Raw genomic sequence first — 14,911 nt, 5'->3', positions numbered from 1 at the left:
CATGTGGCAATGCATAGATTAACAGAAATGGACTGAGTTAAGTTGTAAGAACTAGCTAGTGAAAAGCCTGTGCAAATGAGCCATAGAACTGGTAATTAATATAAGCCTGTCAGTAATTATTTCATAAGTGGCTGTAAGACCAAGTAGAACACAGGAATACTTCCATCTACAACTTGGGAATGCTATGGCCTAAATGGGAGATCTATATCACACTCCATTCTTCCAGTTCTCAAACAACATTGCATAACAGGTATCAGAAAGATTGTAAGAGCCGGAGATATTGGATGACTAAGGATAAACACTACCTTCCAGACACAGCAGAGAAGCTATACACTTTAACCCAAGGTGATTTTGACAATATACAAAAGACCTGTACAATCTCAAGCCTGAAGAAAATCCTAGCCTGAAGTTAGGGAAGTGGACATGAAGTCCCAGCCTTAGCTGAGGAGCTATTGGCTGTTGATAGTTTCCTACAATGCAAAAAATTCTCAAAAAATTACTAAAATATTTAAAAATAATAAAAACTAATGTACTCTTCAGTACATGCAATTCTGAAATTCCAATAATTAAGAAATTCAGAATCCTATTCCTCAGTTCTTATGTGAGCATCTCACAACTGTAACACATTTTTAAAAGGTCTTTAAATTTAGATTCAATGTGTTTATATGTGGCATAGCATTGTGTAACATTACTCTTGGGGAGATGTGCACAAATGTCCATTCACCACAGATATGAAACTGATAAAATAATACTATCACTTCCATCTAGGTGAACAAATGAGTTTTATTTGGGTTCCATATGGAAATATGGGTGAAGGGTCACTTAGAGGAGCACAAGTTGTTTCAAGACAGCTGCATCTCCAAAATCCCACCCAAGTCTTGATGGCTACCAATGAAACATGGAAACCTTGAACATACTACAAAACTTTCAGGGGGCTCCTTAGGTGGAAAAATGTACTTTCCATATAGCTCAATTGGTCTGTCTCTTTCGGGCAGTTTGGCTGGCTTCTGCTCCTTTCAGGAAGCTTTGCTGTTCTGTCTCTTCCAGGAGATCAACTGATCTGAGAGTCTTCTAAGGCAGTTCATCTTGTCTCTACATCTTCTAGAAATATCAACTAGTTTCTGCTTCTTCCATTTTTGTTGGTCTCTCTTCCTTATATGTCGTCTTGCTGGTCTGTACCTCTTCTATGCAGCCCAGCTTATCTAAGAGTATCTCTCAGCAGTCCTTACTACTTATATTGTCTTTGGGAGGGAGGTACTTTGTGAATCTGTTCAGCTTCAAGAACTTCCTGTTGTTTACTTCCTGAGTTAATGGATATTCCTTGCAGGATGGAAGGTTTTTACCCCTCTCCCTTAGAGTATTCTATGCCTTACTGAGCTTCCTTGTAGTATAGACAGGAATTCCTTCCAAGACAGAGGCTATATAATGGAGGAAATTTCTTTTCTCTCTTTTAGCTTTCTTTTTATTTTTCCTTTGTGCCTTTCACATCCCGATTCTCAATCCCACCAATCTCCACCTCTTCCAAAATAAAACAAAATAAAATTTAAGAGAAAAAAGGGAAAAAAGGAAGAAAGAGAAAAAAAACTATCATGGAAACTGCAGTGGGACACAATGAGTCACTCAGTAAACTCCTTTATCCATACATTTTTACATGCAGATGTTTATTTCAAAGAATCATTGGTCTGGTTCAAGGTCCATAGTCTTCACTATACCATTAATGTTGGACCCTCAGTGGGAACTGGGACTCTTCCTTGACATCCCATTGCTGCCCTGTGTACTGGAGATCCTGCAACCCTAGCTACACAGGACCAACCTCCCCAACCTATGCTCCAGCAGATCATATTTACTGAAAATAAACAACAAAAAACTCAACTCTCCTTTAACCATAAAAAGGCATTATAAAAAAGCACAGGGACAAATAGCCAAACTAATGGAAACACATGAATTATGAACCAAAAGCTGTGGAGCCCCCAACTGGATCAGGCCCTCTGGATAAGTGAGACACTTTAATAGCTTCAACTGTTTGGGAGGCACTCAGGCAGTGGGACCTGGACCTGTCCTTAGTGCATGAGCTGTCTGTTTGGAAACTTGGGCTTACACAGGGACACTTTGCTCAGCCTGGAAGGAGGGGACTGGATCTGCCTGTACTGAATCCACCAGGTTGAATTGAATCCCCAGGGGAGTCTTGGCCCTGGAAGAGATGGGAATGGAGGGGAGGGGCTGGGGGAAGGTGGGATTGGAGGCCCTGGAGGAGATGGGAATGGAGGACAGGGGAACCCATGGCTGATGTGTAAAATTAAAATACAAATTTAATAAATAAAAAAGGAGAAAAAAAAGTGAAGGAACATAAAGACATCAGATTACATGTTACAAAGCTGAGTATAGTGGTAAGTACCTGTAATCATAGCACTCTTAAGGTGCAGGCAGGATGATCCAGAGTTCAGGGTCCAGCTTGGCCAGTCTAGACTACAGAGTGAGTTCCAGAAAAACCAGGACTATGTAGAGAAACCCCTGTCTTTAAAAAATAATAATAATAATGAATTTATAAAAGAAGGCAGTTGACAAGAATATCTACTGAACATATTTTAATGAATACTGACAGTGTGACCCAATACCAGATTCGTGGATGCATTTAGAAAAGTCCTTAAAAATAAAAAGGAGCCAGCAGTAGGGAGGCAAAGTCAGGTAGATCTCCGTGAGTTTGAAGCCAGCATGATCTACAGAGTGAGATCCAGATCAGGCACCAAAACCACACAGAGAAACCCTGTCTTGAAAAAATAATAATAAAAGGAATCAATAAATCCCTCCCTCAGCATTAAATTTAGCCAACTCTGTTCTTTATCACATTTATTCCTTTTCTCTGTGTGCTGGTGTGTGAGCATACCACAGCACATGTGTGGATGTCAAAGGGCAACTTGTGGGAGTAGAGTCTTTTCTTTCACCACATGGATTCCAAGGATTGAACTCAAGTCATCAGCCTTGGCACCAAGTGTGTTTACCCATGGAGCCAATTATTTTGAGAATGTCAGAAACAGTTATTTCAAACCAACAATGGAAATAGATTTATTTTCAGCTAACATTTTTTTAACTCAAATCCAGGGGAGTTTGAGAACATTAAAAGCTTGTGATCTACCCAATCACTTCATTCAAAATTGTTTCATGTGTTAAATAAGGAAACAAAGGGAGCTATCTCACAGTGTTTTATTTAAGCTTGTCATGGAGGGCTGTGGTTTATTATTTGTGGTGATGGGAATCTTGCCCGAGGTCACCCATGGTCCCACCCTCACAAATGTTAGTCAACATTTTTTTTTTATTTTTCTTTATTAAGAAATTTTCTACTCACTCTACATACCACCCACAGATCCCACCTCCTCCTTCCTCCCACTCCCAGCCCTCCTTCCAAGCCATCCAACAGCCTGACATCCCCCAAATCTAGGTTTCCCATGGGGAGTCAGCAGAGCCTCACACACTGAGCCTAGGTAGGTTCAAGCCCCTCCCCACTGCACCAAGGCTGCACAAGACATCACACGGGAGGCACTGGGCTCCCAAAAGCTTGCCCATGTACCCGGGATGGATCGTGATCCCCCTGTTTGGGTGACCCCCAAACAGTTGGAGCCAAACAACCGTCTTCCATATCCAGAGTCCCTAGTCAAGTCCCACAGGGGTTTCAAAGCCACTAGTCAATAGTTCATGGACTTCCACTAGTGTAGCCGGTCATCTCTGCACCTCTTCCCATCATGAGCTCGAAGTCCCCTGCCTGCCAAATCCCTCCTCTCTCTCGATTTTTTTTTCTTAATTAAATCACTTGATGTGTAGAGACACATTTCTGGTCTGGGTCTCTCTCTCTCTCTCTCTCTCTCTCTCTCTCTCTCTCTCTCTCACTCACTCTCTCACTCTCTTTCTCTGCCTATTTGCTCTCCCTCATTAGAACGTCCATTCTTTCACTGGCATTAGAGCCTACTTCTTCAGAATTCTAGAATATACTCAACACCAGCTGAGACATTCAGCTCCTGGATTCTTGGACTTTTCTTTGTAGACAGCCATTGCTAGATTAGCTAGACCACACTTGTAAGTCATTCCAATAAGTCTTCTTTTTAGATATAAAGAGAGATTCATTTTATAATTTCTGTTACTCTAGAGTACCCTGACAAACACATCTACAATAAAGCAATAAATAAGTTTTAACATCCCTCAAAATTAACATATATAAATATTTGTCAATGAACATTGTAATTTTAGATAAACTTTTGTTACACCCAGAATGACACAGTTAAAGTAGTAATGTAGTACAGAAAGACAAAAACTTGCATTTGTGATGATCATATTAAGCTTCTAAAACCCCATTAAATTTTTGTTTTATTTCAAACGTACATACAGATATATTTTTCATTTTTAGAAAGAGGTATTTTCACATGATTAAAAAAAGAGAAGTCTAAAGCTGAAAGAAAAAATCTCTATCTAGTCATTAATGTTAGCTTATAGGTTAAGTTAATTCCCAAAGATTTTTAAAAGCCAGTTTCATTCAATAAGAGTCTAAATGACAATAAAATAATATGCCACAGGGTAAACTTTTGAATGGAATCATAAGCAATGGCATTATGAGCTCAGTAAAATGCAATTGTGTTGGGAAGATAATATTTATGAAAGTTACAACTACATAGTATTGACAGACAGAGTTTTTGACAAAGAAGTAAGCCAACTGTGACTGGAGGTTAAGATTGCATGTACCTTATCAAGAAGTTTAATAATAGCATCATACATTCAAGAAGTAGGTAGTAAAGGAACTAAGCCATTATGGGAAGTGCTTAATAATTAAAAATGTTAAACTACGTCAGTAATGAAGAACAATTAATGAACTGTAAGTAAATATTTTGTGTATCTTAATACTTGGGAATTAAATAGTTTTTAACTGATTTGTTCTATAGGCAAAAGATAGTAAGGAAATGGATTTACAAGTGTTAAACATTGTTTTTCTTGGGACATTATTAGGATGGGGGGAGGGAGTTTAACTGGGTTAAAATAAAGGAAAAATTGTCAATAAAAAGACTATTAAGAAAGTTGTCTAAGGTGTGGAAAGATAATTCAGTGATTAAGACCACACATTACTCTTGCAGAGGGAATCAGTTCATTTCCTAGCACCAGCATTCCTGCCTGACTACTACCTGTTTCTACAGCACCTGAGGTTCTCATGCCTCTGGCTTCCATGGGTACCTGCACTGACCTGCACATATCTCCTTCACCTGTCCCACATACATATAATTGAAAATATCAAAAATAAATCTTCCTAAACTGATACCCAATGCAGTTAAACACCAAGTTGAGAGCTCTGCAGGAATGAAAAACAAAGGACATTTTCCATCCTCAGGGTGTTCAGATGTGGCCCCATTCACTTTGCAGATTCAGAACCTTAGAGACAAAAGGGCAGTATGTTTCCCAATGGCAGACAGATAATTAATGCTGAGACCATGCCTGAGGCTTTTCCCTGCTCAGGGATGTTTTCTAACTTTATTCCTACCTATGCCAATTTTCTTTTGTTTTTATCCAACAGAAAAGCAGCATCTTTCAAAAGTTGGGACAGAAGCCAAAGTTTGAGATTTCATTTCCTGAAATTCCCAGAACAATTTTCTTGCCATCACTTGACCTGAGTATTTGTCCCTTAAACTTTTTCAATAAAAGTACCAAAAGTATTTCTGTTAGATGTTAGTTGCAAATGTAGCATGTCATGGAATCAAAAAATTTGGCCAATTTCCATAATATTAGGGATTTGGGGGCATGGAAATCATAAGAGGAGATATATGTTATTATTCATAAAATAGTATTTTACAAATATATCAATTAAGCTTAATCTCCAGGGGAACTTAGATTTCCATGGAGACAGCAATAAATGTCATAAAAAACAGAAAACAACCAACCAAATAAATCTTAGAAGAAGGGTATATGTAATTTAATAGGACAAATAAAGACTTTATACTCAGACTGTCTAACCTTTTGTTGTAAACACATTTCCTCTTATTTTGTGACTTCTCTGTTCTTTTACTGCAGTGGTGAGTTGGCAAAGTGCTTTTTATGCAAACTCATCTGTTCCTACATTGTTCCCAAGTTAAAATGTCTGTATCTTGCTTTTTGTTTATACCAACACTTTTTATTCCTTTTGACAGTTTGCTCCATGTTTTTGTTTTGATCAACTTTTATTTGTATCAAAAAAAAATCCTACTTTTAAAGTGCTATCTTCCCATGTTGTTCTAGTTTCAATTACTTTCAAGATATTCTCCTAAGGTTTCCTGTTGGTTTATACCCCCTTTAAAATAATTTTGCACCAAGTTTTTCAAAGTTACTATGCAAGGTGAACCACTCTTGGATTTCCTCAAGATACTCCTTAGATAAAGTACTACCCACATAAGTTTAAAAGGGGTCAGTGACATGGCTTCAGCAGCCTATACCTGGTTCTTTTAAGCTGTGTTTCCTCTCAGGTGTTGTGTTTTTTTTAATGAAGGTTTCAATTTTCTTTATGTGTTGGCTTCCTGTGGTCTGAAAATAGGGAGTATGAAATAAACAGAAGCAGATGTTCCTACCGATGTTCATTTTGAACTGTGCTATGTTTTTATTTCCTAACCTTTATTATTTTGCTGTATTTGTGGTTTGGTGCTTAGTTATCTTGAATAGCTCAATACAAGGAAAGAAATAGCTTGACAGATAGAAAAGAGTCATGAAAGGTTTCAGAGCATATGGAACTGGAGAAAGAAGTCAGGAAGTAAGTGGTTGTGTGTGGGTCTTGTGTCAAAAGCTAGTATGGCCCTGGGCTCCTATTTAGGGATTAAAATAGAAAGGTAAGATTCAGAGTCCTATGAATAAATTCTTACAGACATCTATGTATATATACAAGGATTAATCAAAGGAAAGATCAAAGAAAACTAGAACTATAATTATCATTTTAAATGGGTCCTCAAAATGTGAGAAGATTCCAGGTCTGGAAATCAAATTATGATTTTAGGTCAGTTGCCATAGTAGCTGGTCATTGAAATTGCTTGGTGAAATGTCTATGTGTTTTTTGCTTGTTTTTACACTAAGGTCAAGATTTGCTTGAGATCTACATTCAGACTCCATATATATATGGAGTCATTAATGGAGCAATAAGTATCTACTTCATTCAAGCTTGGGAGAAGTTTTCAGTTTAAGTACAAATTGAGCAACAAAATAAAGAGGAATAGACTGCAAGGCAAACCAGAAAACTAACAAATACAATACCAGCAGTCAAATTAAATCATTCTAAACCCTAAAGATAGTGGAACCATTCTTCAGGGGGTTTTTTTGTTTTTGTTTTGGTTTGGTTTTTGTTTTGTTTATTTGTTTGTTTGTTTGTTTTTTGAGACGGTTTCTCTGTGTAGCATTGAACCTTTCCTGGAACTCGCTTGTTAGACCAGGCTGACCTGGAACTCACAGAGATCCACCTGCCTCTGCCTCCCGAGTGCTGGGATTAAAGGTGTGCGCCACCACCGCCTGTCCCATTCTTCAGTTTTTGTAGAAACAATTACAACCATATATAATAAATCTCTATGTTGTCAAAGATTAAGTTTGATGAAGTAAAATATATGAACCCTTTCATTGCAAAAGTGTTTCCATTAAGGCTTGCCACATGTTAATATTATCACCTGGATAAAACTACTGCAATCATGTTTGCATAAGACTTAGAATCCCTAATTCAAACAGAAACTTAATTGAAAGGCCTCTCAAAGGCTGGGTACTTGTTTAAGGGCATAAAATGCTTGTCTCCCAAGCATGAGGAATTAAATTTGAATCCCTACCACTGACATAAATCTGAACATAGTAGAGTACCTCCATAATTCCAGCTCTCCTGCAGCTTGAAGAGAGGTGGAGACTGAGAAACCTGGAAGTTTACAAACCAATTAGTCTGGCACCTGCAATGACAAATAAGAGATCCCATATAAAACTAGGTGGAAGATGAAGAACCACATTCATGGTTGTTTTTATAACCTTACACATGCCATGGTACATATTTATCCACACTCATATACATATAAAACAGAGATACACAAAGGTTTTTTGAAGGTATCTCACAGCAGCTCTTTGAGTCCTCCTGTGCTCATGTCTGGAATACATGCTTCTCCATCCCCAAGCCCCATAACTTTGATGGTGCAGATTCATTGTTTTAGATCATTAAGACTTCTTTAAAAACCAGCCATATGAGCTTAAAATATGAAGTCTAAAATCCCTAATCAATAGATTTAATCAATGAAGATCCAATTCATGAAGATGAAGTGAAAGGACAAAAGAAAAATTTTAGAAGCATATTGAGTTCAGAATAAAGTGAAGTTCTACTTACCTAATTCCAGTATGAAATGTATTAAAGTATTAAGTAGTACATATTCTTTCTATGGTTAATAAATTCAGCTGCTTTTAAATTTGTGACCCTTACCTACAATGCTACAATGAGTAAAATTGTCTATAGTCTGCCACTAAAAAATATTGCCACTAACAGCAGAAAGACCCTTTCTCATTCCTCTTACTGCTTGAAAGACTTCAGTATTACTTCCTCATTGACAGTGGGGAAGTGGTAAAGACCTTGATATTGGTGACAGATTCATAAATTCTCAGAAGTCGTATTCATTCTCTGACAAATTAATCTTTCCAGTGATTACTACATTAAATGAGAATATTCCTTTGTCAGTCTTTGTTCGTATTTAAGCATTCTTCACCTGTTCAGTATGTTTTTTGAGCAGTTATTAATCCCATCATTCAATCTTGGGATAGACTCTCAGTATGCAATGGCAATAAAAATAGATATTTTCCTAAAGTAAGGAGATAAATATCTTGGGCCTCAAGAAAAAATAAAAGTGTGTGTGTGTGTGTGTGTGTGTGTGTGTGTGTGTGTGTGTTTGTGTGTGTGTGTGTGTGTGTTTGTGTGTGTGTGTGTGTGTTACACACACAGGAAAGAAATGACCTTAGACTATTTCCAAACCAGTCATAATGCCCTGGGTTACTGTTCTTCTATCTGTCTCTCTACATTAGGTTTTAGTTTTCATTTAATTAAAATAGGTTTGTTAACACCAGTATTGCTTCTGGATTTCAGACAGAAGTATAAGAACACCAAGAAATTTTAAAATACAGATTTAATTCTCACTGGTCAAGTTGGAAATAGAATACTTTCACACAGCACAGTACCCCAGTGGAAGCAATGCTTCATCAATAAGATGGAATGGAATTCCAGCAGGTAGAGAGCAATGTCTGCCACATCAGACATTAGATGTGTGGTGATAGGAATTTCAAAACTGAATTCCACTGAGCAGGCCCAACATAATTAAGTAATGTCTATCTGTTACTTGAGAATGATAAAAGCTCAGTCTATTCCATGTGAAGTGCAGGTCTAAATCCTAGCTACACCTTACTGTTTCCTTGTATTAAATCAAGATATTTTATCTTAGGAACACTGGCTTGTCAACTCCCATTCCATTAATAGGAAGGCTGGTTTGGTAGGTATTAATTAACCATGAAAAAATAAACTGACACTCATGAGCATGCCCTCAACTTTTATTACTGTACATTCATCCAGAGTTCTATTTATATTACTTGTGTTTTTTCATTATGGGACCAGAACATATTGACCATTCATGTGATAGATTCCAAATGTCACAGGTGTCACATGTTAATGCACTCTCATTCACTCATTTCTCTTATATACTTCTGTTTTGTATTAATGGGATAACAGTGCATTGGAGGAAATCAAATCAATTTGTGCTCAATTAAATTTCTGAACCTGTAGAGTTGAAAAGCAAAATTCCACTCACTAGAGCAAAAGCAACTTAAATGTTAAATGCCTTAAATGGCTACAGTTACAATATGCATAATGCTCCTCTCTTTTTCAACTCCTAGTGCCTCATCATTTTATTACCTTATTATTAAAAACACTTTTGAGGTCTCAGGTAACCCTTTCCCTCCCATTGAAAGGCTATTTAAAACATCCAACCCAGAGACACACAGTAAGAAATTGAGGGATCTACTCTGCAGTTTAGAAACTCTATTCTAGCATTGGTACTCCATTGTTAATCTACAGTCTATTGTCTGGGTCATTAATTTCTTTGACAGCTGCATCATACCCTGATAGAAACAGTTAGCTACCAGGCAGTCTGCCTTGATAAAACCCAATGTTGCTACTTCATTGCACCACATTTCTAGTGCACTAAATCTATAAGACCTCCTAAGTCCAAATTATACTGACCAGTGATTTAGAAACTGGAAAGAAGAGAGAATTCTGGACCCACAAAAGAGTATTTCAGATACTTAAATGCCCTTTGGTTTTAAAAATCTCAGTTGCTAATTTTTGCACAAAGATCACTATGTATAAACAGAATATTACAATCCTATAAAATTCAAGAGTGGACTATTAGTCATTAGAAGACTTGGTTCTCCTTACCATTTTGTCATAGGCAAAATCCAATATTATTTTCTAAAAAAAATTATACTTTATTTATTTCATCTTTATATACATATGTGTATATGTATATATTTGTAAATAAACATGTTTGCCAAACCATACATGTAGAAGTCAGAGGACAAATTGGAGTAGTCCATTCTCTCTTAAAATACATGGATCATAGGAACCAAATTCATGTCATCAGTCTCAGTACAAGCTGCTTGGCCTCCTGAGCCATTCCACTGGACCCAAATCCAAGACTTCTAGATGAATACCCTAATATATAAACAGGGTATCTGTTCTAGAATATTATTTTAAGGTGTGTTATTTGTTTATGTTGTATTTGTTTAACTCTGTGAAGCTGTGTGACTTTGCCTGTCTAAAGAACCTGATAGTCTAATATAGGCAGGACTAGCAGGCAGAAATAATATACATAAGGAGAAATCTGGGAGAAAAAAAAAGATCAATGAGACAGAGAAGGAGGAGGATGCAAGGGGCCAGCTACCCAGATACATAACCAGCAACAGAGTAAAAAAGAAAGTTACACAGAAATAAAAAAAAGGTAAAATCAAAGAGGCAAAAGGTGGAATGAATAAATTAAAGATAAGAAAAGCTGGCAAGAAAGAAACCAAGCTACTGTAAATGAACAGTCTTATTAAATAAGAAACACAGAGCCAATTGCAGAATTAAAAGCCCACGAGATCAGATCAATATCTCAGAGCTAAAAACCCTTTCCTACCCTCAGTGCTGCTGCTGTCCTTCCCCTCAGCAAAAAGGCCTACTTCCTGTGTGTCTATTGACTTTCTGTTCTGCCTTCTCATTGGTTGTAAACCCAACCACATGACCTCCTCATCACTGCCTGTCTATACAGACCTCCAGGTCTTCTAAGGTTGGTATTGAGATTAAAGGTATGTATCTCCATGCTGTCTTTATCATTGAACACACAGAGATCCATCTAACTCTTTCCCAAGTACTGGGATTAAAGGCATGTGCCACCACCCCCCAGCATCTGCTATGGCTTGCTATTAGCTCTGACCCCCAGGCAAATTTATTTATTAACATACAAATAAAATCACATTTCAGTACAAATAAAATATCACCATATTTTCCTCTTTCTATTTTAATAAAAAGAAAAAAGGGCTGGGCTGTGGTGGCGCACGCCTTTAATCCCAGCACTCAGGAGGCAGAGCCAGGTGGATCTCTGTGAGTTTGAGGCCAGCCTGGGCTACCAAGTGAGTTCCAGGAAAGGCACAAAGCTACACAGGGAAACCCTGCCTTGAAAAACCAAAAAAAAAAAAAAAAAAAAAAAAAAAAAAAGAAAAAGAAAAGAAAAAAGAAAAAAGAAAAAAGATACAACTAATATAAAAAACTATATACAAAAGTACAATAACTATATATTATATATACAAGCAGTAAATACCTAAACATGTCTAGTCCATTTGCATTTGACAAATTTAGAGAAAATAATTCCAGTGTCTGTCCTATTTTGGTAAGTCTAAAATGTACCTGATTCACTTTCTATCCTAACTTACTAACAGAACTATTTTATAATGTCTTTCAAATTAATACACTTACACCTCTTTAGTGAGTTTTTTTTTCTGAAATTCTTAACAAGGAAAACTATAACTATAACTAACTAATCTTCACCTCCCTCAGAGACCCAAGAAGGAAATAATATTACCTAATAAAAAATAAAAACAGGAAGTGCATGCAAGCAGCTTCATATATATATATATATATATATATGTGTGTGTGTGTGTGTGTGTGTGTGTGTGTGTGTGTGTGTGTATATAATATATATATATATATATATATGTGAGTTGACACAGTCAGCTGCCTGGACAGGTTTCTCCAAAGTTTTGGGGCATCACCTTCAACCTATATGCTTAGCATATCTGACAGACTCATTTGTAAAGTAGGATGCATACAAGGTCAACAGTTCAACCTCACATTTGGTGAGAACAGTCCATGTACCAGAAACACCTGAATTCCACTAGTGTCACGTCATGATTCAGGATTCTAAATTCTGGAAATTGTTATTTTTTTTAATTCAGCTGTCCATTCTTCTTGGCTGTGTGTGTGTGTGTGTGTGTGTGTGTGTGTGTGTGTGTGTGTGCGTGTGTGTGTCTTCATCTTGACATTCTATTCTTCTCCACATCCCTCTATCAAATGCCATTCTAGCATTGAGAGGTTAGACTCTGTCAGCTTAGTTACTCTACAAGAACAACTGTTTCAGTTGCTGTTCCAGTGCACATCAGAAGCCATTGGCTCACTGCCTGTTCACCTGCCTTTGAAGAAAAGGGCACTGTACCTTTTCTGAATTGCAAAGGCCACTTTAGGGATGGTGCCATATTGTCCTGGCTTCAGAAGATGCCTTTTGTTAAAGCCACAACCTCACTTGTTTTGGCAAGAATCAGTAGTCCTGTGTTTCATGTCCTGTCTGTCCTGTTTGTCATCAGTTGATTAAAGGATACTTTGTTGTCTAGTAGCTAACTTTTGCCACAAGAAAAGTTAACTCCATAAGCTATTTCTTCAATGCCCATATTTTCTCTGAAGTCGATTAGTATTGCCAGGACCTGACATGTCTCATAGTCACAACAAAAAGAAAAATTTTCTAAGTTATTAAAACTTCTTAAATGCCATATTCTATAGATCTCTGAAGGGTTTGAAAATGACATGTCTATCTAAAATATATCTGCTTAATCTTGAAAACATACCTAATATGACTACAAGTGCTATTGTAAGGTCTAACTACTAACTTCCATTTCTTTTTATCCTAAGTTGGTAATAACATTCAAGGATCAGCAAATTGCATTACATTGTTAAATGAACAGTATAAGTACAAAATCTTGAACAAAATTAGAATTATATATATGGAATTTTCTAACAATATCAATATATATATATAATATATATATATCAATATATATATAATTTGTATACAATATAAAAAAAACCCAATGCATTGTAAAGTATTTAAAACTAGTAATTGTCTTCTTTTTTTTAACAAGCACCTTAAATCTAATCTCCTTTGCCTAGCCATTTTCCTAACCCTTAGCAACTACTTGTAACTAATCCTCCTAAAAAATGAAAATTATCCCAAACCCAAAACCCATTAAAAGACAAAGAACCATCCACCTCACACCACCTCTTTGGGAAGGTGGGCCTCATATTCTTAAAATTGCTTCCTGCTGGGTATGGGCAAAGGCATCTTTATTCTGAAAAGACTAATTTGGGGCTAATTGTCAGATTCTAGGAAAGGCAACTGTATCCTTTTTTATCCAGTCTGTGCATAATGCCAAAGTTCAGGGTTTATCTCAAGTCCTTATTCAAATAGTCTTTGAAACTGGATCATCTCATCTAGCCATTTCAAAATTGCTCTGAGCAGTTTGTAGTCCAAAGTTGATCTGTAGATGATGTTTGTCAGTTTAGTGATATTATTGTCCACATTAAATTGTTGTTGTTGTGTGGCCCCATCTACTTCCTAGAGACTTCAGTTCATATTAGGCCTGGCCGTGATTGCCTGCAGAGACTCAAACACAGACATGTATAGGCAGCTAATTGAAGCCTTTTTTCTAGAATTAGTTGATACTCGACATGACCATTTATATCTTAACAAAGTTTAAAATGTATATATATATACAGTAAATTTGATGTAAAATTCATACTTTAAGAAAAGTTTAAAGAATCAGAATAGAATCAAAGAATTGAGATTGGTACTAATATTCTATTAATTAATTTGGTTTTTCCCCCTTCACATATCAGAAGATGGCTCTTTCTTCTGGCATGATACAAGGAGTTTGCATTTTCTTTTTAACAACATGCTTGAGTTTAAAGAAGGAGAGAGCTATTCTCCAAATCCAAAGCCAGCTTTAAATTTTAATTGAACTGGGACTACAAGAAGACCAATAGTGTTAAATTTCTTTAGAGCAGAGTCAAAACAAACATTTAGGAAGACTTACGAAATTTTATAGATGATATGCCAATAGGCCATTTAACTCTTCTTCTTGGGACAGATGTTTTGTCCTTTTTCTTCAGTTGTCTCATTTGTCCAGTGTTCTTCAGATTCCTTAGCCTTCATTCTCCAAAAAGACAAAAACAAAAACCTTTCTCCAAGACTAATTTTGGGGAGGTTTCCTTTTGGCAAGTATTTATCTAAATAAATGAAAAGGCATGTGTTACTGATATAAGTTAGTTTAAATTGGATGGTCATGTTGGGTACTGAAATATCATGTCCTCTAATTAAGAGGTCTCTCTTGTTCAAATCAAACATTTATCAATTTTGATGGTATCCACAGCTTATCTTCTCTTGTAGACACAAAAGCAAAACCTAGTTCCCAATGTAACACATATCCTGGTTTCCATTCTGAGATCAGCGCATCCTTAAAGTATATAGACTGATTTAATTCTGTAGCTTTTTTTATTATCCAGTGTCTCTCTGAAGCTGTTGTTCCTTTCTCATTAGCATTGAGAAAATTCAAA

General features: G+C 36.6%; 1 long non-coding RNA gene across 1 annotated transcript; it reads right to left on the bottom strand.

The window, feature by feature from the left end:
• Positions 1-791: 791 nt before the first annotated feature.
• On the bottom strand, positions 792-14,498 carry LOC118593374. Its single transcript, XR_004946216.1, has 4 exons — positions 14,392-14,498; positions 7,834-7,916; positions 2,396-2,515; positions 792-1,518 (listed from the first exon to the last, which is right to left on the bottom strand). It is a non-coding gene; the product is annotated as an uncharacterized LOC118593374 (long non-coding RNA).
• Positions 14,499-14,911: the final 413 nt, after the last annotated feature.

This window comes from Onychomys torridus, chromosome 11, assembly GCF_903995425.1.
Source record: "Onychomys torridus chromosome 11, mOncTor1.1, whole genome shotgun sequence".
Lineage (NCBI taxonomy): Eukaryota > Metazoa > Chordata > Mammalia > Rodentia > Cricetidae > Onychomys > Onychomys torridus.
Note: the sequence above shows the minus strand (reverse complement) of the source record. Positions and strands in the feature narration are given on the sequence as shown.